Below are 26095 nucleotides of genomic sequence, written 5' to 3'. Positions count from 1 at the left end.
GTCAAGTGGCCTTAGGGAAGCATCAGCATGACCAAAGCTAGTGGAGGTGATGGAATTCCAGCTGAGCTATTTCAAATCCTAAAAGATGATGCTGTGAAAGTGCTGCACTCAGTATGCCATCAAGGTTGGAAAACACAGCAGTGGCCACAGTACTGGGAAAGGTCAGTTTTCATTCCAATCCCAAAGAAAGCCAATGCTAAGAAATGGTCAAACTACTGTACAACTGCACTGATCTCACATGCTAGCAAAGTAATGCCCCAAATTCTCTAAATTAGGCTTCAACAGTACATGAACCAAGGACTTCCAGATGTTCAAGCTGGATTTAGAAAGGACAGAGGAACCAGGGATTAAATTGCCAACGACTGCTCGATCCTAGAAAAACCAAGAGAATTCCAGAAAAACATCTACTTCTGCTTCACTGACTATGCTAAAACCTTTGACTGTGTATCACAACAAACTGTGGACAATTCTTGAAGAAATGGGAATACCAGATTACCTTAACTGCCTCCTGAGAAATCTGTACGCAGGTCAAGAAGCAACAGTTAGAACCGGACATGGAAAAATGGGCTGGTTCCAAATTGAGAAAGGAATATGTCAAAGCTGTATATTGTCACCGTCCTTACTTAACTTATATGCAGAGTACATCATGTGAAATGCTGGACTGGATGAAGCACAAGCCAGAATCAAGATTGCAGGGAGAAATATTATTAACCTCAGATATGCAGGTGATACCACCCTTATGAAAGAAAGAGAACAGGAATTAAAGAGCCTCTCAATGTAAGTGATAGAGGAGAGTGAAAAAGTTGTCCTAAAACTCAGCATTCAAAAAATGAAGATCATGGCATCTGGTCCCATCGCTTCATGGCAAATAGCTGGGGAAGCAATGGAAACAGTGATAGAGTTTATTTTCTTGGGCTTCAAAATCACTGCAGATAGTGACTGTAGTCATGAAATTAAAAGACATTTGCTCCTTGGAAGAAAAGCTATGTATGACAAACCTAGACAGCATATTAAATAGCAGAAACATTACTTTGCTAACAAAGATCCATCTACTCAAAGCTACGATTTTTCCAGTAGTCGTTTATGGATGTGACAGTTGGACCATAAAGAAAGCTGAGTGCTGAAGAACTGATGCTTTTGATTTGTGGTGTTGGACAGGACTTTTAAGAGTCCCTTGGACTGCAAGGGGGTCTAAACAGTCAATCCTAAAGGAAATCCTGAATAATCATTGGAAGGACTGATGCTCAAGCTAAAGTTCCAATACTTTTGCTGCCTGATGTGAAGAACTGACTCACTGGAAAAGACCCTGATGCTGGAAAAATTGAAGGTAGGAGGAGAAGGGGACAACAGAGGATGAGATAGTTGGATGGCATCACTGACTTGATATACATGAGTTTGAGCAAGCTCCTGGAGTCGGTGATGGACAGGGAAGCCTGGGGTGCTGCAGTCCATGGGGTCGCAGAGTCGGACATGACTGAGCAAGAAAACTGAACTGAGTCGCCTCTGTCCATGGGATTTTCCAAGTAAGAATACAGGAGAGGGTTGCCATTTCCTCCTCCAGGGGGTCTACCTGACCCAGGAATCGAACCCTGGTCTCCTGCATCTCCTGCCTTGGCAGGCATTTTCTTTACCACTGCACCATTTTGGAAGCCCAAAGGAGGAAAAGCATAAAACTGAAAGAATAGGCCTTGTGACAAGTTAATACATTTTTTTCAGTGATCTTTGCTCATGTGAGTTTCATCTGTTTTATAATTTAATCTAGTTAACTTCCATTTTATCCTGTCTCAAAGTATATTTACAAATGTGGAAATAAGTTGCTGTTTTCTAAGAAATACCAACTGAGGAAAAGCCATTGTACACTCACTGCAAGGAGCAGACCTGATTCTTACAACGGAAGGTGGCGGCTACAGTTGGCCTCTGGATACAGACTATGTGGGGCTGATTCCTGGATTACCCACTATTAACTATACGACACTGGGGAAGTCAGTTAGCTTTTTTGACTTGGAGTGCTTCATCTATTCTCTTGGAATATTAACAGTGCCCAGTTCACATGGCTGTTATGATGACTAAATGAGATAATCTATGTGAAAGGCTTAGCACAGTGCCAGGCGAAGCATGAGGGCTCAGTAAATGTGAGATGGCCTCATTATTCAAAACATAACTTAATCCTGTGATCCCTCAAGATCTTATCTGTTAACATGACCTTAGATCTAAGATCTTCAAATCATCTTAGTATTTCAAACATATGGTATAATGTCCTTTCAATGAAATGATTTTCTTTCTCAATTCCTCAGGAACTTTACAGTTCACTGTACTTCACGTGGGCAGATTTGGTCATTTTCTAATGTATTTTGCATGTTTAAATATATCTAACGTAAAAATCTAAAAATAAAGAATTTAAATGTTCTTAATCTCACATACTATAAATCTGCTTTTGTGTGTTCGTAAACACTGGGTCCATGGTGAGATAAATTAGCACTGTAAAGTACACATATGTCAACAATTACTAGGTGCAGTAATTTAAGGCCTGATTCACTCAACTTTCCTTTGGCCAATAGGCACCCTTGCACAAGAAATGTGATTGGGGGCGGGGGGCGGATAAGGGGACTAAAGTATAAATTCTGCATCGACGTCATCTTTCATATTCCAAAGTGCTGTTACTTTCAGAGTACTAGTCCTACCCTTGTGGCATACCCAATTAGCTCCTTCCTACTGACATTTATTTATGTCATCATTTTACCTGGATTAGTTCTGATTTATAAATAAGCAAGCTTGTTGAAAGCAAAGCAGAACTGTGATTTAACCCAAGGTAAGAAAAATGTGTAGGTTTAGTTGATCAAAACATGTAGTCGACCTGGTGAAAAAAATTCACCTATGCAATAAATGGCAAAGCGTTTAAGTTTTACCTGTTTGATTTAGAAGGGTCATTAATTCAGAATCCATTCTTCTGTTTTTAAACCTTAAACTTTAATTGATAAATACTGACTTTCAGTGGTATAACGCAAAACTCAGCATGGCTGGAATATCTAACTTCCTAATATTTCACTTGGATTCATTTTTTAAATTTATAGAAACCATTTTAAAGGTATGACTCTAACAGAGTGCATTTATATTGTAGAGAGAAATAGTATGTGTGTATTCCTACTTGTTGTAAAAGGGCAGAGAGAACAACACAATGTTATTCCTGACTAAGGGAACTTAAAATAAGCTATAGGCCAGTCAGCAACTTAGATAATAGATTCTTTATAGGCATCTTTCTCCCTTCGCCACAAGTTAAACAGGCAAATAAACACAGAACAATAGCAACAAACACATAGAAAATAAAGTGGTTGAAATGTATGGAATTTTTTGTTATATTTCTTTACTACCTAGAGACTAGAAGGAACGCTCAACACTCTAAGACCAGTAAATATATGTTAATTCATTTCTGTCATTAACAAACAGAAATGATTGCAGTGGCCTGTTTATTTGTGGTCTTACCTCTGACCCATGCAGTATATTTTCCTTGGATTATTTTTCCTGAAACTGCTGATTTAATTTCACTCTCTCTTCTTCTCTAAGCATTCTCTAAGCTTCTCTAAGCTTATTATCTGTCTGATCTTGAAAAAGTTATCTTTTCTAATTCTCAGTTTCCTCATCAGCAAAATCTCTTTTAGGGATTTAATGAGATATTATATGTGAATATAATAGAAGCTAAGTAGATTTGACTTTAACACAAATCTGAAATACTTGTGTTTTTAGGAGAAGCATATTACTATGGTTCACCAGAAATACAATTAGGCACAAATCCAATAGAAATTGAATAAAATGCATTGAATTGTGTTATAATTACCTCTTTGAGATCTTCTTTACCCCAGTTTCTCCAACACCAGTGGCCTGGATTCAACACTGTTTGCAGATTAATTGTCTTAACGTCTCCAAGGGTGTCACTCCTCTATAGAAGAATTTTTCCATGGTTTTAAATTGCTTAAGAAATGAAGACAAACTCTTATTAGTTAAAGGCTCTGCATAATATAACCCAAACCACCTTCTACCTCCTGTCTATAGCATCCAACACGTAGACCACACGCTGTCCTCAAATATTCTCAGTTTTCTTGCCTTTACTTATATTTCTCCCTCTCTGCCATATAGCTTGTTGAAATTCTACTCAAGGATTTTCTCAATAACTATTCAATGAATTGAATGAAAATTAATAACTAATTATAATTTGTTCTTTAAGTTTATAGAATGATCTGTTTTATTTTCTAAAGCTTTATAATCAATTGAATCTGACTTAAAATAAAATCACTTTAGTGTAAAAAATAGTACAGAGCTTACTTTTGGGGTGATTGACTGAATATTTAACTTTTCAAACGATTAAGGCTATGTCAAAAAGACATGCCAAGTTACTAATGTGTCACTTCACACTTTTGTAGAATTGCTTTGGGGCCCATTTACTGCATTAATAAATATAAAATATGACAAGTGTGTAGGGCATTTTCATTAGGATTTGGAACACTGGAGGTAAACAACAATATTCACACATCTTCTGAGAAAACCAGTAATTTTATTAAAGCTACTTGCAAATACATGCCTTTTTTCCAAATTTGGATGTCAAAATGAATAAAGTAAATGAATAAGAAAATCGTATACATAATTTTAATATCCAAAATGTGATTGAGAAGGCAAGAAGTCTGGTGTAAAGGTGACATCTGAGTAGTTGCTCTAATGTGTTCTGACATGTTTCATCCATAGAGAGTACAAATTGAAAACTGAGTTTAAACTGAAAATTAATCTAAAACTACTACTCCCATAATTCAAACACAGGAATTCTGGCATGTTCAAAGAACACTGAATGTGCAATATAGTTTGATCACTTTTAACAATAGTTATTTAGATTAAGTTAACTCAGTTCTCTTTTCTAGGGTCTGATTTGCTGCTTAGAAAGTCTTTTACACATATAAGTTCTGAGGATGTTTGTTGAAGGAACAAGTGAGAGCATGAACAGCCACTTAGCATCTCAAAAGCAGTGATTTAATTATCTTACTCCTATATACAGCTCAAGATTACTTTCAATTGAATCTAAAGATATCTCTCCTACTTTTTTTTTTTTTAACAAGGACTGGATTTATTAATCCAATCCCTACCAAGTGCCAGACATAATGCTAAGCTGCACAGATAAAAATGAATAATAATGCAGTCTTTGCCTAAAGGAGCTTACGGGCAAGTGAAAAAGAAATGCAAAGTTTTAAGATTTATAGAGGAGCTGTCTGAAGAAGTCATCAATCAAGATAGATGTTCCGCTGAAGTTTAGAAGATACAGATAGAGAGGCATTGTTTGAGGGAAATATGAAAATTCTGGGCCTGTGAAGCATTTCAACAAATATCTATGAATACTAACATTATTTTTGGTTGCAATTTTTTATTTTTTCTCAAACAATCCATAATCCCAGTTCTCATTCTTGGTTACTCATCTACAAAGAAAAGCATCAGATCTGAATGTCAGATTCCCACTTCTTAACACATGTAATAATAAAACGGATGACCTAAGATTGTTTTAAGTTGGACTTTAAATTTTGCACTTATTTTCATATTGAGGGTTAGCTTTCGTCAGAAACATTACTAACAAAAAAAAAAAATAGTCTAGGCTGGAAGTCATTATTATTTCTGAAGGATTTCAGGGAATAAAGATAAGGGAAACCTCATTTCTTATTTTACCTACTTTTGTATTTTTATAATGACTATATAAACTTTAGTGATTGAGAGCAAATTAGAAGTTGAACATAACACAAAAGGGAGTAAACATTTACTGGTGTAAAATTACACTCAAAAAAACTGAATCAACCTAAAACACCGATACGAATTTCTCCCATTTGAAAGGATAATGGCTGTGGTGCCTTGGCAAATATGGAGAAATGAACTTACAGTCAAACAATAGATGGGGAGGAAGAAATGGTTGAGTGACCTCTACAGAACCAATTAATAAAACTCCCACCAGAATAATCAAGCAGGTGACTAAACTCAATGGTTGAATATACATACACAGTTAATGAGTTCATATTTAACTGCTTAAGGAATTACGGGAAAAGAGGATATATGAGATTAACTGTGTATCCATTATCCATTTTCTTCAACTCACAGCATTGTCATTGTGCCTATAAACAAAATACAGTGACTGCTCATTCATAATATAGAATGAATTCATAGGAATTTAATGTTGATACTTCTTCTTTGTAAATCATATTATTTAAATCTGATGCAATGACAAGTATACTAAATAGATTACTGAAAAATAAAAAAGGATGATCCACAATGTAAAACTGATTATGCAGTGGACAAAAAACTAAAGTGATGTAAGTCTTCCATTTTATTTAGTCTCTTGAATCTTGCTCCTCCCTCTAGAGTTCAGTTCAGTTCAGCTCAGTCCCTCAGTTGTGTCTGACGCTTTGGCATCCCATGGACTGCAGCACACCAGGGTTCCCTGTCCATCACCAACTCCCTGAGCTTGCTCAAACTCACGTCCATCGAGTCAGTGATGCCATCCAACTATCTCATCTTCTGTCGTCCCCTTCTCCTCCTGCCTTCAATCTTTCCAGCATCAGGGTCTTTTCCAATGTATCAGTTCTTCTCATGAGGTGGCCAAAGTATTGGAGCTTCAGTCAGCATCAGTCCTTCTAATGAGTATTCAGGGTTGATTTCCTTTAAGATTGACTGATTTGATCTTCTTGCTGTTCAAAGGACTCTCAAGAGTCTTCTCCAACATCACAGTTCAAAACAATCAATTTTTTATCACTCAGGTTTTCTTATGGTCGAACTCTCACATCCATACATGACTAATGGAAAAACCATAGCTTTGACTAGATGGATTTTTGTTGGTAATGTCTTTGCTTTTCAATACACTGTCTAGGTTTGTCATAGCTTTTCTTCAAAGTAGCAAACGTCCTTTAATTTCATAGCTGCAGTCATGATCTGCAGTGATTTTGCAGCTCAAGAAATAAAGTCTGTCACTGTTTCCATTGCTTCCCCAGCTACTTGCCATGAAGTGATGGGACCGGGTGGAATGATCTTTGTTTTTTGAATGTTGAGTTTTAAGACAGCTTTTTCACTCTCCTCTTTCACTTTCATCAAGAGGCTCTTTAGTTCCTCTTTGTTTTCTGCCATAAGGGGGGAGGGGTGTCATCTGCATATCGGAGGTTATGTGTATTTCTCCCTGCAATCTTGATTGTGGCTTGTGCTTCATCCAGCCTGGCATTTCACATGAGGTACTCTGCATGTATGTTAAATAAGCAAGGTGACAATATACAGCTTTAACATATTCCCTACCCAATTTGGAACCAGTCCGTTTCTCGCATACCTGGCTCTAACAGTTGCTTCTTGACTTGCATACAAATTTATCAGGAGGCAGTTAAGGTGATCTGGTATTCTCATCTCTTTAAGAACTGTCCACAGTTTGTTGTGATCCACACAGTCAAAGGCCTAGTCAATGAAGAAGAAATACATGGTATTCTGGAATTCTCTCGCTTTTACCATGACCCAGTGGATGTTGGCGATTTGATCTCTGGTTCCTCTGTCTTTTCTAAATCCAGCTTAGCCTAATTTAGAGAGTTTTGAGCATTACTTTGCTAGCATTGTGGATGAGTGCAATTGTGTGGTAGTTTGAGCATTCTTTGGCATTGCCTTTCTTTGGAATTGGAATGAAAACTGACCCTTTCCAGTCCTGTGGCCACTGCTGAGTTTTCCAACCTTGATGGCATATTGAGTGAAGCACTTTCACAGCATCACCTTTTAGGATTTTAAATAGCTCAGCTGGAATTCTATCACCTCCACTAGCTTCGGTCATGCTGATGCTTCCCTAAGGCCACTTGGCTTTGCACTCCAGGATGTGTGGCTCTAGGTGAGTGATCACACCCTCATTGTTATCTGGGTCATTAAGATCTTTTTTGTATAGTTCTTCTGTGTATTCTTGTCACCTCTTCTTAATATCTTCTGTTTCTGCTAGGTCCTCATTCTGTCCTTTATTGAGTCCATCTTTGCATGAGATGTTCCCTTGCTATCTCTAATTTTCTTGAAAGGATTTCTTGTCTTTCCAATTCTATTGTTTTCCTCTTTTTCTTTGCATTGATCAATGAGGAAGGCTTTCTTACCTCTCCTTGCTACTCCTTGGAACTCTGAATTCAGATGGATATATCTTTCCTTTTCTCCTTTGCCTTTCACATCTCTTCTTTTCTTAGCTATTTGTAAGGCCTCCCCAGACAACCATTTTGCCTTTTTGTGTTTCTTCTTCTTGGGGATGGTTTTGATCAACATCTCCTGTACAATGTTATGAATCTCTGTCTATAGTTCTTCAGACACTCTATCAGATCTAATCCCTTGAATCTATTTGTCACTTCCACTGTATAATCATAAGGGATTTGATTTAGGTCATACCTGAATGGTCTAGTGGTTTTCCCTACTTTCCTAAATTTAAGCCTGAATTTTGCAATAAAGAGTTCATGATCTGAGCCACAGTCAGCTCCCAGTCTTGTTTTTGCTGACTGTATAGAGCTTCTCCATCTTTGGCTGCAAAGAATATAATCAATCTAATTTTGGTATTTACCATCTGGTGATGTCCATGTGTAGAGTTGTCTCTTGTGTTGTTGGAACAGAGTGTTTGGCATGACCAGTGCATTCTCTTGGCAAAATTTCGAGCTTTTGCCCTGCTTCACTTTATACTCTGAAGCCAAACTTGCCTGTTACTCCAGGTATTGCTTGACATCTTACTTTTGCATTCTAGTCCCCTGTGATGAAAAGGACACCTTTTTTGGATGTTAGTTCTAGAAGGTCTTGTAGGTCCTAATAGAACCATTCAGTTTCTTTGGCATTAGTGGTTGGGGCATAGACTTGGACAACTGTGATACTGAATGGTTTGCTTCAGAAACAAGCAGAAATCATTCTGTCATTTTTGAGATTGCACCCAAGTACTGCATTTCAGACTCTGTTGACTATGAGGGCTACTCCATTTCTTCTGTGGGATTCTTGCCCACAGTAATACATATATCTGTCTAGAATAGAAGTAGCTTAAATGTTAAAGTTGGAGGTAAAGGTCCAGGAATGTGGGAGATGTGGTTAGGAGTTGCCTTCCTCCCCCAATTGGCTCCATACAAGTCTTTTAAACAAAACTGCCCTACTGGTAATTAAACAAAAATTGCACAGTCACAGCACATAACGCACTCCACTGGGTTATTGGGAGTACATTGAAAAATAATCATCCTACCTAAGAATTGGAAGATGCTATTGTATATTTACCAGTTTGTTTCAGAACTGAGTATTCTAGTTTTTTTTCTTTTTTTCAGGGATTCTTCCATAGATCCGTTCTTTTATGATTCAGCCACCATGTTTCTTGCCCTTTGACTTCAACATCCTTTCTTTCTGCTACATCTGCTACAAAAAAATTGTGTTTTCAATTCTCTAAGTATGAGCTAATTTTCCTTCTTCAAAATTTAGTCTTCAAGTTGCACTTTTATTTCCAGACACCTCATCTTTCTGCCCTGTTTTCTAAACAGTTTGAAGTAAGATATTTATGCATATTATAGAGAAAAATACATATATTATAAAGAAAATACACATAGAGAACAATACATAAACAGTTTGGTGAATTTGTAAAAAATAAAGTCACCAGAGAAACCACCCACATAGGACATAAACATTAACACTATTATCTCTCCAGGGATAACCAGTGTAATGACTTCTATCACTTCAGATTAGTTTTATTTTGAACTTTACATAATTGCAATTATGTAGCATGTGCCTTTTGCTGCTTGTTTCTATTGCTTTAAATTGTGTTTGTGAGATTAATCCATATTGCTTTGTGTAATGATATTTCATACATTTCTGTTGGTATATAGTATTCTATTGTATCGATATGCTTATTAGTTGTTTGCTTTTTTTAGATTTTTTAATGTGGACCATTTTTAATGTCTTTATTGAATCTGTTAAAATATTGCTTCTGTTTTTTTTTTTGTTTTGGTTTTTTGGCCATAAGGCATATTGGATCTTAGCTCCCCAAGCAGGAATCGAACCCATACTCCCTGCATTGGAAAGTGAAGTCTTAACCATTGGATCACTAGGGAAATCCCCTATTTATTAGTTATTTGAATATCCACATTTATCAAGTGCTTATTCAAGTCATTTGCCCAAAGAAGGTAGGGAATGAGGTTCTGTCATATATCTACTGATTTAAAGAATTCTTTATATATTCTAGATTCAGGGCCTTTATTAAATATAAGTTTTACACATGTTTTCTCCTACTCTGTAACTTGTTTTTGTGGTGACTTTGGATAAAAAGATGGTCTTGATTTTTAAATGAAGTTTAATAATTGATCTCTCTTTTAAATTAAAGTTTTCTGTTCTATTTGCTATCTATAAAGTGATGAGGTTATTCTTCTATTTATACTTTTGGAGGGTTTATTCTTTAGGTTTCAATTATCTTCGAATTCATGTTGTGTGTGTGTGTGTGTGTGGGTGTGTGTATTGTATGTGAAGTAAGAATCCAGATTTTTCTCATCTGATATCAAAAGCAACACTTACCGAAAAGTTCATCCTTCCCTTCTGGCACTAGAGAAATGTAATTGCCATATATCACTTAATAATATGTCAATTACTTCACCATTAAAAAGAATACATTTGAATCAGTTCTAATGAGGTGGATGAAACTGGAGCCTATTATACAGAGTGAAGTAAGCCAGAAAGAAAAACACCAATACAGTATACTAATGCATATATATGGAATTTAGAAAGATGGTAACAATAACCCTGTGTACGAGACAGCAAAAGAGACACTGATGTATAGAACAGTCTTATGGACTCTGTTGGAGAGGGAGAGGGTGGGAAGATTTGGGAGAATGGCATTGAAACATGTATAATATCATGTATGAAATGAGTTGCCAGTCCAGGTTCGATGCACTATACTGGATGCTTGGGCCTGGTGCACTGGGACGACCCAGAGGGATGGTATAGGGAGGGAGGAGGGAGGAGGGTTCAGGATGGGGAACAAATGTATTCCTGTGGTGGATTCATTTCGATATTTGGCAAAACTAATACAATATTGTAAAGTTTAAAAATAAAATAAAATTTAAAAAAAAACCCAGAAAACTAAAAAAAAAAAAAATAATAATAATATGTCAGAATAATATGTCTGTTTCTAGACTTTATTCTGTTTCATAGATCTGTTTCATAGACATGCTTTCCTTGGCACCAATTTCATATTGTATTAATTTCTGAGTTTGGAATCACTATTAATATCTGGTAGACAATGTCTTAATATCTGCTGCTTTGTTTTTCTTTCAAGGTACTGTTAACTTTGTAGCCCTCAATTTATATGTAAGTTTTAGACTTATCAATTTGCACTAAGACAACCAGCTGAGAATTTGAATGAAATTTCATTTAATCTATAGAGCTTATCTGTAGATTACTGACTATAGAACATGTCTGTAGATTGTTTTGCATTTTTAGGTACACAGTCATGTTAACTGCATATAATGATTGTTTCATATCTTTCTTTTCCTCACTATATATGGTATTCATTTTTCCTTTCCTCTCTCAGTAGCAAGGACTTTCAGGATACAACTGACTAGAAGTCTCTCCCTTTTCTTGTACCCAAATGTTAGGGGAAGTCTTTTGTTCTTTTATTAAACATGACATCTGCTACATACTAAATCTGCTTTCCTGGTGACTCAGATGGTAAAGCATCTGCCTGCAGTGTAGGAGACCTGGGTTTGATACCTGGGTTGGAAAGATTCCTTGGTGAAGGGAATTGCTACTCACTCCAGTGTTCTTCCCTGGAGAATTCCATGGCCAGGGGAGCTTGGCAGGTTATAGTTCTTGGGGTCTCAAAGACTCGGACATAACTGAGTGACTAACACTTCTTATGCATACTACTTGATATGATTAGGTCATTTCTTATATTCCTAAATTGCTTAGACTTTTTATCATGAATGGGTGTTGATTTTTATCAAACGCTTTTTCTGCATCTATTGAATTATTCATATATTTTTTCTTATTTTATGTTAATGTGTTGAAATAAATTGATAAATTTTGAATATAAAGCCATACTTGGATTTCTGGAATAAATTCCACTTTATTATTTCTTTATGCTCTTTTTAATATCTTGCTTAATATAATATGTTAATATTTTTATAATTTGTATCTATAGTCATAAAGAGTGAGTGACCTAAACTTTTCTCCTCTTTTACCTACTGGTATCAAGTTTGAACCAGACTCATAAAACTAGTTGGAAAGTGTTTACCCTTTTTCTATTATCTGGAAAAGTTTTTATATTTTATTTCATCCTTGTATATCTTGTGGGAAAAAATGGTTGACTAGATTGGTGTTATATTTTCAGTACATAGTTCCAAGAATTCACCTGGGAGCTAAACCAGGCCTGGAGTTTCCTCTATGATAAGTTCTCAATTTTTATAATTATATTGCATTGTTTGGATTTTCTATTTTGTGTGTGTGTGTGTGTTATTTATTCTAAGGTGTTGTTTATCCAGGACTTTTTTCATTTTATATAAGTTTTCAAAGTTTTTTGCCACATCTATTCTTTGACCTGCTATTATCTGGAGAATTTGTGGTGACAACCACTGTTTCATTCCTGACTTTAGTAATTTGTGTGTGCTGTGGGGGAGATGGTAGGTGTTTGATCAGTTCTATCAGAAGTTTATCAGGATATCTGGAGAAAACTATAATTTGAAAAGATAAATACACCCCAATATTCAAGGCAGCACTATTTACAATAGCAAAAATATGGAAGCAATCTAAATATTCTTTGACAGATGAATGGATAAAGATGTAGTGCATATATACAATAAAATATTATTCAGTCATAAAATATTAAAAATCAGATAATGCCATTTGCAGCAACATGGATAAACCTAGAGATTATCATACTAAATGAAGTAACCAAGACAAAGACAAATATCATATGATATCATTTATATGTAGAATCCAAAAAAATTTATAAATGATCTTATTTACAAAACACAAATAGACTCAGGGACATAGAAAACAAACTTATGGTTACTGAAGGGGAAGAGGAGGGAAGGATCAATTAGGAATTTGCAATTAACATATACACACTACTATATATAAAATCCCCTTCATGGATCACTGCCTTGTTGTGGTAAAGGGGCTCACATAACTCAATGAAGCTATGAGCCAAGCCATGCAGGCCACTGAAGACTGATGGGTCATAGTGGAGAGTTCTGACAAAATGTGATCCACTGGAGGGGGGAATGGCAAACACCCCAGTATACTTACCGTGAGAACCCCATGAACTGTATTAAAAGGCAAAAAGATATGACACCAAAAGAGAAGCCTTCCAGGTCAGAAGGTGTTCAATATGCTACTGGGGAGAGGACAACTACCATTAGCCCCAGAAAGAATGAACTGGCTGGGCCAAAGCAGAAATGACACTCTGTTGTGGATGTGTCTGGTGATGAAAGTAAAATCTGATGCTGTAAAGAATAGTATTGCATAGGAACCTGGAATGTTAGGTCCAAAAATCAAGGTAAATTGGATGTGATCAAGCAGGAGATGGAAAGAGTAAACATCAACATCTTAGGAATCACTTAACTAAAATGAACGGGAATGGATGAATTTAATTCAGATGACCATTATTATCTACTACTGTGGGCAAGAATCCCTTAGAAGAATCTCATAATCAACCAGAGAATCTGAAATGCAGTACTTGGGTGTAATCTCAAAAACGACAGAATGATCTCTGCTTGTTTCCAAGGCAAATCATTCAATATCACAGCAATCCAAGTCTATGCCCCAACCACAAATGCCAAAGAAGCTTAAATTGAATAGTTCTGTAAAAACCTACATGATCTTCTAGAACTAACACATACAAAAAAGATGTCCTTTTCATCATAGGGGACAGGAATGCAAAAGCAGGAAGTCAATAGATACCTGGAGTAACATGCAAGTTTGACTTTGGAGTACAAAATGAAGCAGGGCAAAGGCTAAAAGAGTTTTGTCAAGAGAACGCACTGGTCATAGCAAACACTCTTTTTCAACAACACAAGAGACAGCTTTACACATGGACATCACCAAATGGTCAATATAGAAATCAGGTTGATAACATTCTTTGTAATGGAGAAGCTGTATACAGTTAGCAAAAACAAGACCTTGAGCTGGCTGTAGCTTACCTCCCATGCTAGTAAGGTCATGCTCAAAATCCTGCATGCTAGGCTTCAGCATTATGTGAACCAAGAACTTCCAGATGTCCAAGCTGTGTTGAGAAAAGGCAAAGGAATCAGAGATTAAATTGCCAACATTCACTGGATCACAGAGAAAGCAAGGGAATTCCAGAAAAACATCTACTTTTGTTTCATTGACTAAAGCCTAGACTGTATGGATCATAACAAACTGTGGAAAGCTCTTAAAGAGATGAGAATTCCAGATTATTTTACCTGTCTCCTGAGAATCCTGTATGCTGGTCAAGAAGCAACAGTTAGAACATTGTATGTAAAAACTTAACAGTTCAGGATTTAGAAAGAAGTACAAGGCTGTTTATTGTCACCCTGGTTTTTTTAACTTATACACAGAGCACATCATGAGAAATGCCAGGCTGGATGAATTACAAGCTGGAATCAAGATTGCTGGGAGAAATACTAACAAACTCAGATGGGGGTGATACCATTCTAATGGCAGAAAGTGAAGAGGGACTGAAATTCTTGATGAGGGTGAGGGAAGGGACTGAAAAAGCTGGCTTAAAACTAAATACATAAAAAAAAAAAATTAAGATCATAGCATCCAGCCCCATCACTTCATTGCAAATAGAGGAGAAAATGGTGAAGGCTCTAAAATTTCTTCTTCCTGGGCTCTAAAATCACTGCAGATAGCAACTGCAGCCATGAAATTAGAAGATGATCTCTTCCTGGCCGGAAAGCTTTGACAAATGTGTTAAATAGTGTGTTAAAAAGCAATGACATCAGTTTGCTCACAAAGGACTGTGTAGTCAAGGCTATGGTCTTTCCAGTAGTCATGCACAGTTGTGAGCCAGAAAAAAGGCAGAGTGCTGAAGAATTGATGCTTTTGAACTGTGGTGCCAGAGAAGACTCCTGATAGTCCCTTGGACAGAAAGGAGATCAATCCAGTCAATCTTAAAGGAACTCAACCTTGAATAGTCATTGGTAGGACTGATGCTAAAGCTGAAGCTCTAACACTTTGGCCACCTGATGCAAAGAGTTGACTCACTGGAGAAGACCCTGATGCTGGAAAAGACTGAAGTCAGAAGGAGAAGAGGGTTATAGAGGATGAGAGAGTTGGATGGCATCAATGATGCAATGGACATAAACTTGGATAAACTCTGGGAGATGGTAAGGGACAGAGAAGTCTGGTATGCTGCAGTCCATGGAGTTGCAAAGAGTTGGATATGACTTCACAACTGAATAAAAATATCAAATATGTAAAACAGATAACCAACAAGGACCTACTATATAGCACAAGAAAGTATACTCAATATTTTCTAATAACCTATTTGGCAGGAAAGCTGTGGCAAACCAAGACAGTGTGTTGAAAAGCAGAGACATCACCCTGCTGACAAAGGTCCATATAGTCAAGGCTATGGTCTTCCCATAATTCTCAAATTCTCCAAGCAAGGCTTCAACAGTATGTGAACCGAGAAATTTCAGCTGTTCAAGCTGGATTTAGAAAAGGCAGAGGAACCAGAAATCAAATTGCCAACGTCTGCTGGATTACAGAAAAAGCAAGAGAGTTCCAGAAAAACATTTACTTCTGCTTCATTAACTACACCAAAGCCTGTGACTGTGTGGATCAAAATCAAACTGTGGAAAATTCTTAAAGATATCAGAATACCAGACCACCTTTACTGCCTTCTGAGTAATCTGTATGCAGGTCAAGAAGCAACGATTAGAATTGGACATGGAACAACAGACTGGTTCCAAATTGGGAAAGGAGTACATCAAGGCTATATATTGTCACCCAGCTTATTTAACTTATATGCAGAGTACATCATGCAAAATGCCAGACTGGATGAAGCACAAGCTGGAATCAAGATTGCTGGGAGAAATATCCATAACCTCTGATATGCAGATGACACCACCCTTATGGGAGAAAGCAAAGAGGAACTAAAGAGCCTTTTGATGAAAGTGAAAGAGGAGAGTGAAAAAGTTGGCTTAAAATTCAACATTCAGAAAACGAAGATCATGGCATCCAGTCCCATCACTTCATGGCAAATAGATGGGGAAACAATGGAAACAGTGAGAGACTTTATTTTCTTGGGCTCCAAAATCACTGCAGATGGTGACTGCAGCTATGAAATTAAAAGATGTTTGCTTCCTGGAAGAAAAGCTATGGCCAACCTAGACAGCATATTAAAAAGCAGAGACAGTACTCTGCCAACAAAGGTCCATCTAGACAAAGCTATGGTTTTCCCCTTAGTCATGTATGAATGTGAGAGTTGGACCATTAAGAAAGCTGAGCGCTGAAGAATTGATGCTTTTGAACTGTAATGTTGGAGAAGACTCTTGAGACTCCCTTGGACTGAAAAAAATCAGTCCATCCTCAAGAAAATCAGTCCTGAATATTCACTGGAAGGACTGATGCTGAAGCTAAAACTCCAATACTTTGGTCACCTGATGCAAAGAACTGACTCATTGGAAAAGACCCTGATGCTGGGACAGACTGAAGGCAGGAGGAGACGGGGATGACTGAGGATGAGATGGTTAGATGGCATCTCCAATTCAATGAGCTTGAGTTTGAGCAAACTCTGGGAGAGGGACACAGAGGTCCAGAGTGCTGCAGTCCATGGGGTTGCAAAGAGTTGACTGGGTGACTGATCAACAACAATACAAGGGGGAAAGATCTGAAAAAGAATATATAACTCAATCGTTGTGTTGTATACCTGAAACTAACATGACATTGTAAATCAGCTAAACTTCAGTAAAGAAAAAAAAAGTTGTCAGAATTTTTAGTCTTTTCAAGGAACATGTATTTGCCTTTGTTGATTTTCAGTATTACATTTGTTTTCTATTTAAGTATTTTGTTAAGCTTCATTATCTATTATTTTTTAATTTCTCTAGAATAAAGTGATTTTATTTCCCTAAATTCTTCATTTGCTGTTGTTCAGTCGCTCAGTCGTGTCCAACTCTTTGTGACCCCATGTACTGCAGCACACTAGGCTTCCCCATCTTTCACTATCTCCCAGAGTTTGCTCAAACTCATGTCCTTTGAGTCAAAGATGCCAACCAACTATCTCATCGTCTGTTGTCCCTTTCTCCTCTTTTATTTATAAAATTCTTCATATATATCCTTATATGATTGATGTTCATTCAGCCTTTCTTTTTTTAAAATTTGATTTAATGCTACATAACTCTATCTAAACCCCCTTTTACCTGCATTCCCTAAAATTCTATACATGATATTTTCCTCAGTATCCAGCCCAAAATATTTTATAAAATTCTATTTTCTTCTTTGTCCTATAAGTAACTCATAATTATATTGCTTAATTTCTTAATATTTGGGCATTTTGAACTGTTTGGATTTTTTAGGTGCTTTTATTTATTTATTTTTAAAAATTTATTTATTTTAATTGGAAGCTAATTACTTTACAATATTGTATTGGTTTTGCCATACATTGACATGAATCCACCATGGGTGTACATGTGTTCCCCATTCTGAACCCCCCTCACACCTTCCTCCCCATACCATGCCTCTGGGTCATCAAAGTGCACCAGACCCAAGCATCCTGTAACATGCATCGAACCTGGACTGGCAATTTGTTTCACATATGGTAATATACATGTTTCAATGCCATTCTCCAAAATCATCCCACCCTTGCCCTCTCCCACAGAGTCCAAAAGACTGTTCTATACGTCTATGTCTCTTTTGCTGTCTCGCATACAGGGTTATCATTACCATCTTTCTAAATTCCAAATATATGCATTAGTATACTGTATTGGTGTTTTTCTTTCTGGCTTACTTCACTCTGTATAATAGGCTCCAGTTTCATCCACCTCATTAGAACTGATTCAAATGTATTCTTTTTAGTGGCTGAGTAATACTCCATTGTGTATATATACCACAGCTTTCTTATCCATTTGTCTGCTGATGGACATCTAGGTTGCTTCCATGTCCTGGCTATTATAAACAGTGCTACGATGAACATTTGGGGGTATATGTGTCTCTTTCAATTCTGGTTTCCTCAGTGTGTATGCCCAGCAGTGAGATTCCTGGGTCATAAGGCAGTTCTATTTCCAGTTTTTTAAGGAATCTCCACACTGTTCTCCATAGTGGCTGTACTAGTTTGCATTCCCACCAACAGTGTAAAAGGGTTCCCTTTTCTCCACACCCTCTCCAGCACTTATTGCTTGTAGACTTTTGGATTGCAGCCATTCTGACTGGTGTGAAATGGTACCTCATTGTGGTTTTGATTTGCATTTCTCTGATAATGAGTGCTATTGAGCATCTTTTCATGTGTTTGTTAGCCATCTGTATGTCTTCTTTGGAGAAATGTCTATTTAGTTCTTTGGCCCATTTTTTGATTGGGTCGTTTATTTTTCTGGAAACAGAAGACCTATATATAGAAACACTGGTGAAAGAAATCAAAGAGGACACTAATAGATGGAGAAATATACCATGTTCTTGGATCAGAAGAATCAATATAGTGAAAATGAGTATACTACCCAAAGCAATCTAGAGATTGCTATAGATCCCTATCAAGCTACCAATGGTATTTTTCACAGAGCTGGATTTTTATTTCTAGCTTAACCTCTCTATCATCAGAGAAGATACATCATAGAATTTTTAATCATTTGATATTGGTTGAGAGGTGGTTTATTATCCAAGATATCAATTTTGTTTACTGTTCCATATAGCTTTAATAAGAATATGTATTTACTACTTTTAAAATGCTCTTTATTGTATTTTCTGAATATCTGTGCCCACATCTCTAATAATTTTCCTTCTATCTGAAGAACTTCCTTTACTAGTGTTTTAATTGTGGTTCTCTTGATAATATATCATTTGTTTCCTCAGACATCTTTGCTTCACTTTACTTTCTGAGGTATATTTTCACTGGATTTAAAATTGTGGATAGGCAGCTTTCCCCCCTTTTTCTTTCTTCCTTCCTTTTTCTCTCTTCCTTTTTCTCTTTCTTCTTTCTGTCTTTCAGCACCTTAGAATGCCATTCCACTGTGTGTGTGTGTGTGTGTGTGTGTGTGTGTGTGTGTGTGTGTTAGTCACTCAGTTGTGTCCAACTCTTTGTGACCCCATGGACTGTAGCCTGCCAAGCTCCTCTGTCTATGGAGTTTTCCAGGAAGAATACTGGAGTGGGTAGCCACTACCTTTTTCAGGGGATCTTCCTGATCTAGGGATCAAACCCAGGTCTCTCACATTAGAGGGAGATTCTTAACTGTCTGAGCCACCAGGGAAGCCCTACTTGTATTCTGGCTCCTGTGATTTCTGTTTCAAAACCAATTGTCAGTCTTGTAACCACTTGAAGTTAATGTCTTTTTTTCTTCCCCTTTGTCTACCTTTGAATTTTCTCTTATAATTTGGTGGTCAGCAGTTTGCAAAATGTGCCTCAGTGTAGTGTTATTTTTATGTTTCCTACCTTGTGGCTACAGAACTACTTGAATATGTCACTTCGCATCATTCCTGGAATTTTCTGCCCCATTCTCTCTCTCTCTCTTTTTTCTCTTTCTGAGAATTCAATTATACATACATTACTATAATTTTCCTCCTGACTTTACATATATTTTGTGCCCTTTTTGTACATTTTCATCATTTTTTTTCTCCTCTGTAGCTTGATCGTATATAATTTCAGCTGACCTATCTCTCTGTTTACTAAGCCTCCATTCTGGTCTATCTAGTTTGCTGTTATATCACCCACTGAGTTCCTAGTTTTAGATATTGGTTTTTATTAAATATCTAGAATTTCCCTCTTACACTTTTGTTGTACAGACTCCAGATCTCTGGTAATATTTTTCTCTTTGGCATCTATTTCTTTATGGATACTAATATAGTTATTTTAACTTCATATCTGATAATTCCAAGTATCTGAATTTAAAGTCATTCTACATTTTTACTGACAGGATTTTGGGTTACTTCATCATCTCTCAATAAATGGGTTGTTTGTTATTTTTTTTCACAATGACAATCAGCACCACAGAAAATATCTAATATATATCTTCTTGTACTTTTGTGTAATAATTTAGAAAGAGTACAAATACAGTAGAATTTCTAGGTAAATAGCTCTTGCACAGCACAGGTTTCCTAGAAACTGACAAATTATTTTCTAAAAGGGCAGTATCAATTTATATTTCCACCAAATATATAAAATTTCCCCTTTTTCATAATTTCAGTGATAAATGTTATTGCTAACTTTTAATTTTTCTAATCTGACATGTGTGATGTTTTAATTTATTATGATTGCCCCCCTCCAATCATGTTATATTAAAACAATTGTTATGTTCCTAAAGACTGTGTTTCTGTTTCAAAATTGCAGTTAAATTCATCTTGGCTAACATGTAATTAAATGAGTAATAATATATTAAAATATTTATTTATTTATTTTTAAATTTTATTTTATTTTTAAACTTTACATAATTGTATTAGTTTTCCCAAATATCAAAATGAATCTGCCACAGGTATACATGTGTTACCCATCCTGAACCCTCCTCCCTCCTCCCTCCCAATACCATCCCTCTGGGTCCTCCCAGTGCACTAGCCCCAAGCATCCAGTATCGTGCATCGAACCTGGAATATGCTGATATTTCCTGTCATTTGTTGTTATACAAATTTTATTAAAATTGTTCCTTTTAATTTATTACTATGATGCATTATTTTCCTAATTCACTAAGATGAAACAATAGCTCAAAAATGGTTTATTGAAAGGCAAAGTGATGCAAAAAATCAGAACAAAAATTTTATTCAAAGCTAACACCGAACATACAAATAGTGAACAGATAGATGGTATGAATATAGAATATGACTCAGTAATGAGAGTATAGGCAAATCAAAAATGAAAGGATTTACATGAGTGGACATAAAGGAGAAGCACTAATAGCAGTCATAACCCTCTGAATGATAGGGGCTTCCCTTGTGGCTCAGCTGGTAAAGAATCTGCCTGCAGTGCAGGAGACCAGGGTTTGATCCCTGGGTTGGGAGGATCCCCTGGAGAAGGGAAAGGCTACTCACTCCAGTATTCTGGCCTGGAGAATTCCATGGACTGTATAGACCACGAGGTTACAAAGAGATGGACATGACTGAGTGACTTTCACTTTCATTTTCTGAATGATAGATTTTTATAGGATCATTTCATTTTCCTCTTTCCTCCAATTTTTTGTCTGAAAATATGGCATTGGGATTTTTTAACAATGGTGCAAATTATATTTGAATTATAGAAAAAAAAAACAATGGTGCAAATGGATAAATTGTCAAGGATTCGAATGTCAAGGATTTGACTTTTTTCATAATCTTTATTCTATATGTACTTTTCCCTACGAGATCCTAAGGTGGTGATGCTGTATTTGCACTTGGCATTTACTAAATTTTGTAGACACAATTATCATTAAGAATGTGAACCAAAAAGAAAGCAATGTTTTTAAATCTCCTGTTTGTCTTCTTGAGTAATTATGGCCAAAGAATTATCTAGTATAACCTACAAGATGATTAAACTATTTTGCCACAAATAAAAAGAATGTTGCTTCATATACCTCTTCTTTGGGCTTCCCAGGAGGTGCAGTTGTAAACAATTTGACTGCCAGTTTGCAGGAGATGCAAGCACCTTGGGTTTGATCCCTGGGTTGGGAAGATGCCCTGGAGAAGGAAATGGCAACCCATTCCAGTATTCTTGCCTGGGAAATCCATGGACAGAGAAGCCTGGTGGGCTACAGTCCATAGGGTTGCAAAAAGTCAGACATGACTGAGCATAAGCACAACAATAACATTTCTTCTTTATGCACCTTTCCAACCTTATGTAGAAAGCAATGGACTTATTCCAAAACCATTTCATCTGAATTTATCATAATGACTCTAACTGGATATGAAGTTTTAAAAGTTATGCAATATTATTTTAAATTTAAGATTATTTTGGATGATTTACCTTATGTCAGGCAGTCTTTAAATGACTGAAACAGGTACACAGTTATTTTTCCTTCCTTCCAAAACATCAGTGCTGAGAAGTGTCTGAAGTTTCTTCAGAAGCATTTAGTGTTTGCATGCTGAAACATACTTCTTATTTTTATGCTCCCTGGTTGCTTTTGGTGTGTTCCTTGACCTTCTTTTCAAGTGTATTTGTACTGGGCAAGAAGCCAGTGGTATTAGTGCATGGAAATCAGGTAGCTGTCAGAAAGACTGTGGCAGCATGTCTAATTTTGCTGTATTAAATCTGTCACAGAACATTAAGTAAGAGATTATAGGAAGTATTCATAGAGCACATGGTTTATAACTCAATAAACTGGCAGTGTTGGAAACAAGCTAAAACCTCTCTCTTTTATCTTCTTTTCCATTTGGTTTCACCAATCTCTTTAAACTACCACTAGAAGAATGGGTGAAACTACGAAAAAATTTCATGACCACAAGAAAGCTCTCTCCCAAGTAAAGCCACACCAACAGTTTACTTGAGAATAAACACTTCAGAAATACTTGAGAAGCTAGCAAGGATTTTCTTTTCAATCCACACAAATATCTATTTTGTATGTCACCAAACTATGATGAATCCTTCTAATTGCTTGTGTCTAAATATATTTTTAATTTCCAACAAATCAGAATTTTTGTGTAACTAGAAGTGTCTGTGGTAGAAATGAAAGGATATTCCAAGTACATTTTTTTTTTTTTAGGACAGAAAGTCTTGAGCTCAGAAGTAGGTAGTACTTGCTAATTTTTTCTTAATGAGCACAAACAAATCTAAGAATTGTGGTGCCTGAAGTTTGTGTAATATAGAGGGCACTGTTCAAAAAACAGAAAAATAATTTGCCAGTTCAGAATTATGTATAAGAACTAATATGTAACAAGAGTATGAAAGAAATCACAAGTTAAAAAGTATGAAAAGCTTACAAATACGACAAAAATCATGAAAACAATGTTTTTTTATGATGTGACAATCTTACATGTCCTTGGTTGTATATTTTTAGTACTACTAGGCATCAGTTCTATACTATGGCCTTGGAATGACTCAGACTCACCTTGCTTCCTCTAGCCTTTTCAGAGCTCCTTCTGAACCTTAAGAGTATAGTGAGTAATAGGCACTGAGAGATCTTTGTGGAATAAAAGTAGTCTAAGAAATAAATTAAAAGAAAAAGATGACTCTTGCAGCCTTCCTAACATATAAATTCAAAGGCTCATCAAGGCCACCATAATAATTAAAATAACCAAGACACTGTGAATTGAATTGATATGTGACATTGTGTACGACATGGGGAAGGATTTTTCATAGTCAGGAAATAAAACCTAATGAGGACAAAGCCATTTAAAGTAATTGACATATATACGCTTTTCTGTATAAAACAGATAACTAATGAAAACTTACTATATAGTACAAGGAATTCTACTCAATGATTTGTGGTGAACAAAATAGGAAGGAACGTGCTAAGTTGCTTCAGTTGTGGCCAACTCTTTGTGACTCCATGGATTGTAGCCCACCAGGCTCCTCTGTCCATGAAATTCTCCAGACAAGAATACTGGAGTGGGTGGATAAAGTATACGCATAACTGATCCACTTTGCTGTACAGGAGAAACTAACACAACATTGTAAACAAAACATATTCCAAAAAAAAAAAAAATACAATTTAGCCTCCAAAGAAAACAATGATGCAAAAAGAAAAATGATTCCTTGACTTCCTTTTCAATAAGTGTGCTAGCTGCTTAAAAATATAAGTGAGGCAAGTTCCATCTTCCACATTTGTTGTTGTTTAGTTGCCCGGGCCTATCCAACTCTTTTGAGACCCCATCGACTATCACCTGCAAGTCTCCTCTGTTTGTGGGATTTTCCAGGCAAGAATACTGGAATGGGTTGCCATTTCCTTTCTCCAGGGTGTCTTCCCAATCCAGGGATCAAACCCATGTCTCCAGCATTGACAGCAGGATTCTTTACCACTGAGCCACCAGGGGAAGTTCAGAGAAAATTCTCAAAGAAAATCTCAGATACAGTAATTGGAAGCCATGATAGAGGATTAATCCCAAAGGCAGATGTGGAAACAATGTCTAAGTGTGGATTTCCTTGGTAACTCAGGTGGTAAAGAATCCACCTGCAATGCAGGAGACATAAGTTGAAAGGACAGGGAAGCCTGGTGTGCTACAGTCCATGTGGTCACAAAGAGTTGGACACGACTGAGGGACTAAGACAAATGTGGAAAACTAAGTTAAACTGTGATCGGGTCAGCTGTTACTCAGGTAGGGGAAGTTAACACGGGCTGACTGAAAAGCAAAAGGGAGAAGATCAAAGACAGAAACAGGTCAAGATCAGGTTTGTTGTTGTTCAGTCGCTCAGTCGTTTCCAACCTTGTGACCCCATGGACTGCAGCACACCAGGCTTCCCTGTCCTTTCAACCAAGATCAGGTTTGGTTGAAACAGAAGAGGCAAAGGTAGCATATGAGGCATAGAAAGGGATGAGTAATCGTGTAACCCTACAGGCAGAAAGGTCTGAGCTAGCAGATACGTATGTTTTTACAAGCTAACATCACTTGGCAGACAAAGTTCTGTATAGTTGAAGCTTTGGTTTTTCCAGTAGTCATGTACAGATGTCAGAATTGGACCACAAAGAAGATGGGCACCGAGAATTGATGCTTCTGAACTGTGGTGCTGGAGAAGACTCTTGAGAGTCCCTCGGACTGCAAGGAGATCCAACCAGTCCCTCTGAAAGGAAATCAACCCTGAATATTCATTGCAAGAACAGATGTTGAAGCTGAAGCTCCAATACTTTGGCCACCTGATGCGAAGAGCTGACTCACTGGAAAAGACCCTGATGCTGGGAAAGATTGAAGGTGGGAGAAGAAGAGGACAACAGAGGATGAGCTGGTTGGAGGGCATCACCAACTCAATGGACATGGGTTTGGGTGGACTCTGTGACATAGTAAAGGACAGGGAAGCCTGGCATGCTGCAGTCCCTGGGTGGCAAAGAGTCAGACAGGACTGAACGACTGAACAACAACATCTTCTGCTGTGGTTTTAAATGAGCTAGGATTCAGGAGAGTCCAGTTCCAAATTTATAGATGTTGTACAGCCTTTAATCCAGCAATACTCAGGCAGGACCGCCTCTCCGAGATACCTCAAGTCTTCCAGAAATCCACAATGACCTGAACGTTTCTAGTATTGCAGTCCATCACTGCTTAAGTCATTCCCCTTCCACTCCCCAAGCTAAAGCTCTCACAGTTCTCTCCCTTTATAGGGTGGCCAACTGTAGCAGATTGCCAGCAAGGTTTCCTCATATTCAAGACTTTCAGTTTTAAAATAGGGACAGTCCAGTCAAACCAAGATCTGTTGCTAATCATAACTGCAGTCCAAATAATCTTACAACAATCTAATTTCACCAAGGAGCAGAAACGGGGCTAACTTAAGCTCTAAACACTAGACTTCCAATCTACTATAGTTTGTTCTTATTATGATTTTTAAATCCTTTCCTTAAAAAACATTAATAAATGTGTTGGAATTTATTTCACATTTACAATTGTAATGTATTTATGTACAAAGTTCTAGGTTGCTAACAAATATGTATTCTTTTATTAGAGAAAGATTTGGGATGTTAATAAAGACATTCTTGGTTTTATTTCACAATTGCACTGTGTGTGTGTGTGTGTGTGTGTGTGTGTGTGTGTGTGTGTTTAAATTACAGTGCTCTGACTGGGGTAGAGTGAAATTTATCTGATTTATTAAATTTATATGAATATCACTAGATACTCACATACCATGGAACAAAAATTCTCATTCTGATAAGTACTCAATTTTCTTGGAGTGGCACTGCCATGGAAATTGAGCCATTGAGCTACTGGAAAATAAATATTCTAAGCACTAAACCACAGTAGATCTTATGAAACCCATAAATTAACATTTGGAATAAGATTACTGCATCATAATCTCATTCCATTTTACAAATCCAATCCTCTATTTCAC

General features: G+C 36.8%; 1 long non-coding RNA gene across 2 annotated transcripts in view; it reads right to left on the bottom strand.

Moving 5' to 3' along the window:
* Positions 1 to 26095, bottom strand: part of LOC133233352 (uncharacterized) — a 188787-nt gene that overhangs the window by 45510 nt on the left and 117182 nt on the right. For both annotated transcript variants that reach the window (XR_009731688.1, XR_009731687.1), the window contains exons 3-4: positions 14169 to 14251; positions 3833 to 3966 (exon numbers count right to left, since the gene is read on the bottom strand). This is a non-coding gene — a long non-coding RNA (uncharacterized LOC133233352). The remainder of the gene's footprint in view (positions 1 to 3832; positions 3967 to 14168; positions 14252 to 26095) is intronic.

Source organism: Bos javanicus, chromosome 20 (assembly GCF_032452875.1).
Source record: "Bos javanicus breed banteng chromosome 20, ARS-OSU_banteng_1.0, whole genome shotgun sequence".
NCBI lineage: Eukaryota > Metazoa > Chordata > Mammalia > Artiodactyla > Bovidae > Bos > Bos javanicus.
Note: the sequence above shows the minus strand (reverse complement) of the source record. Positions and strands in the feature narration are given on the sequence as shown.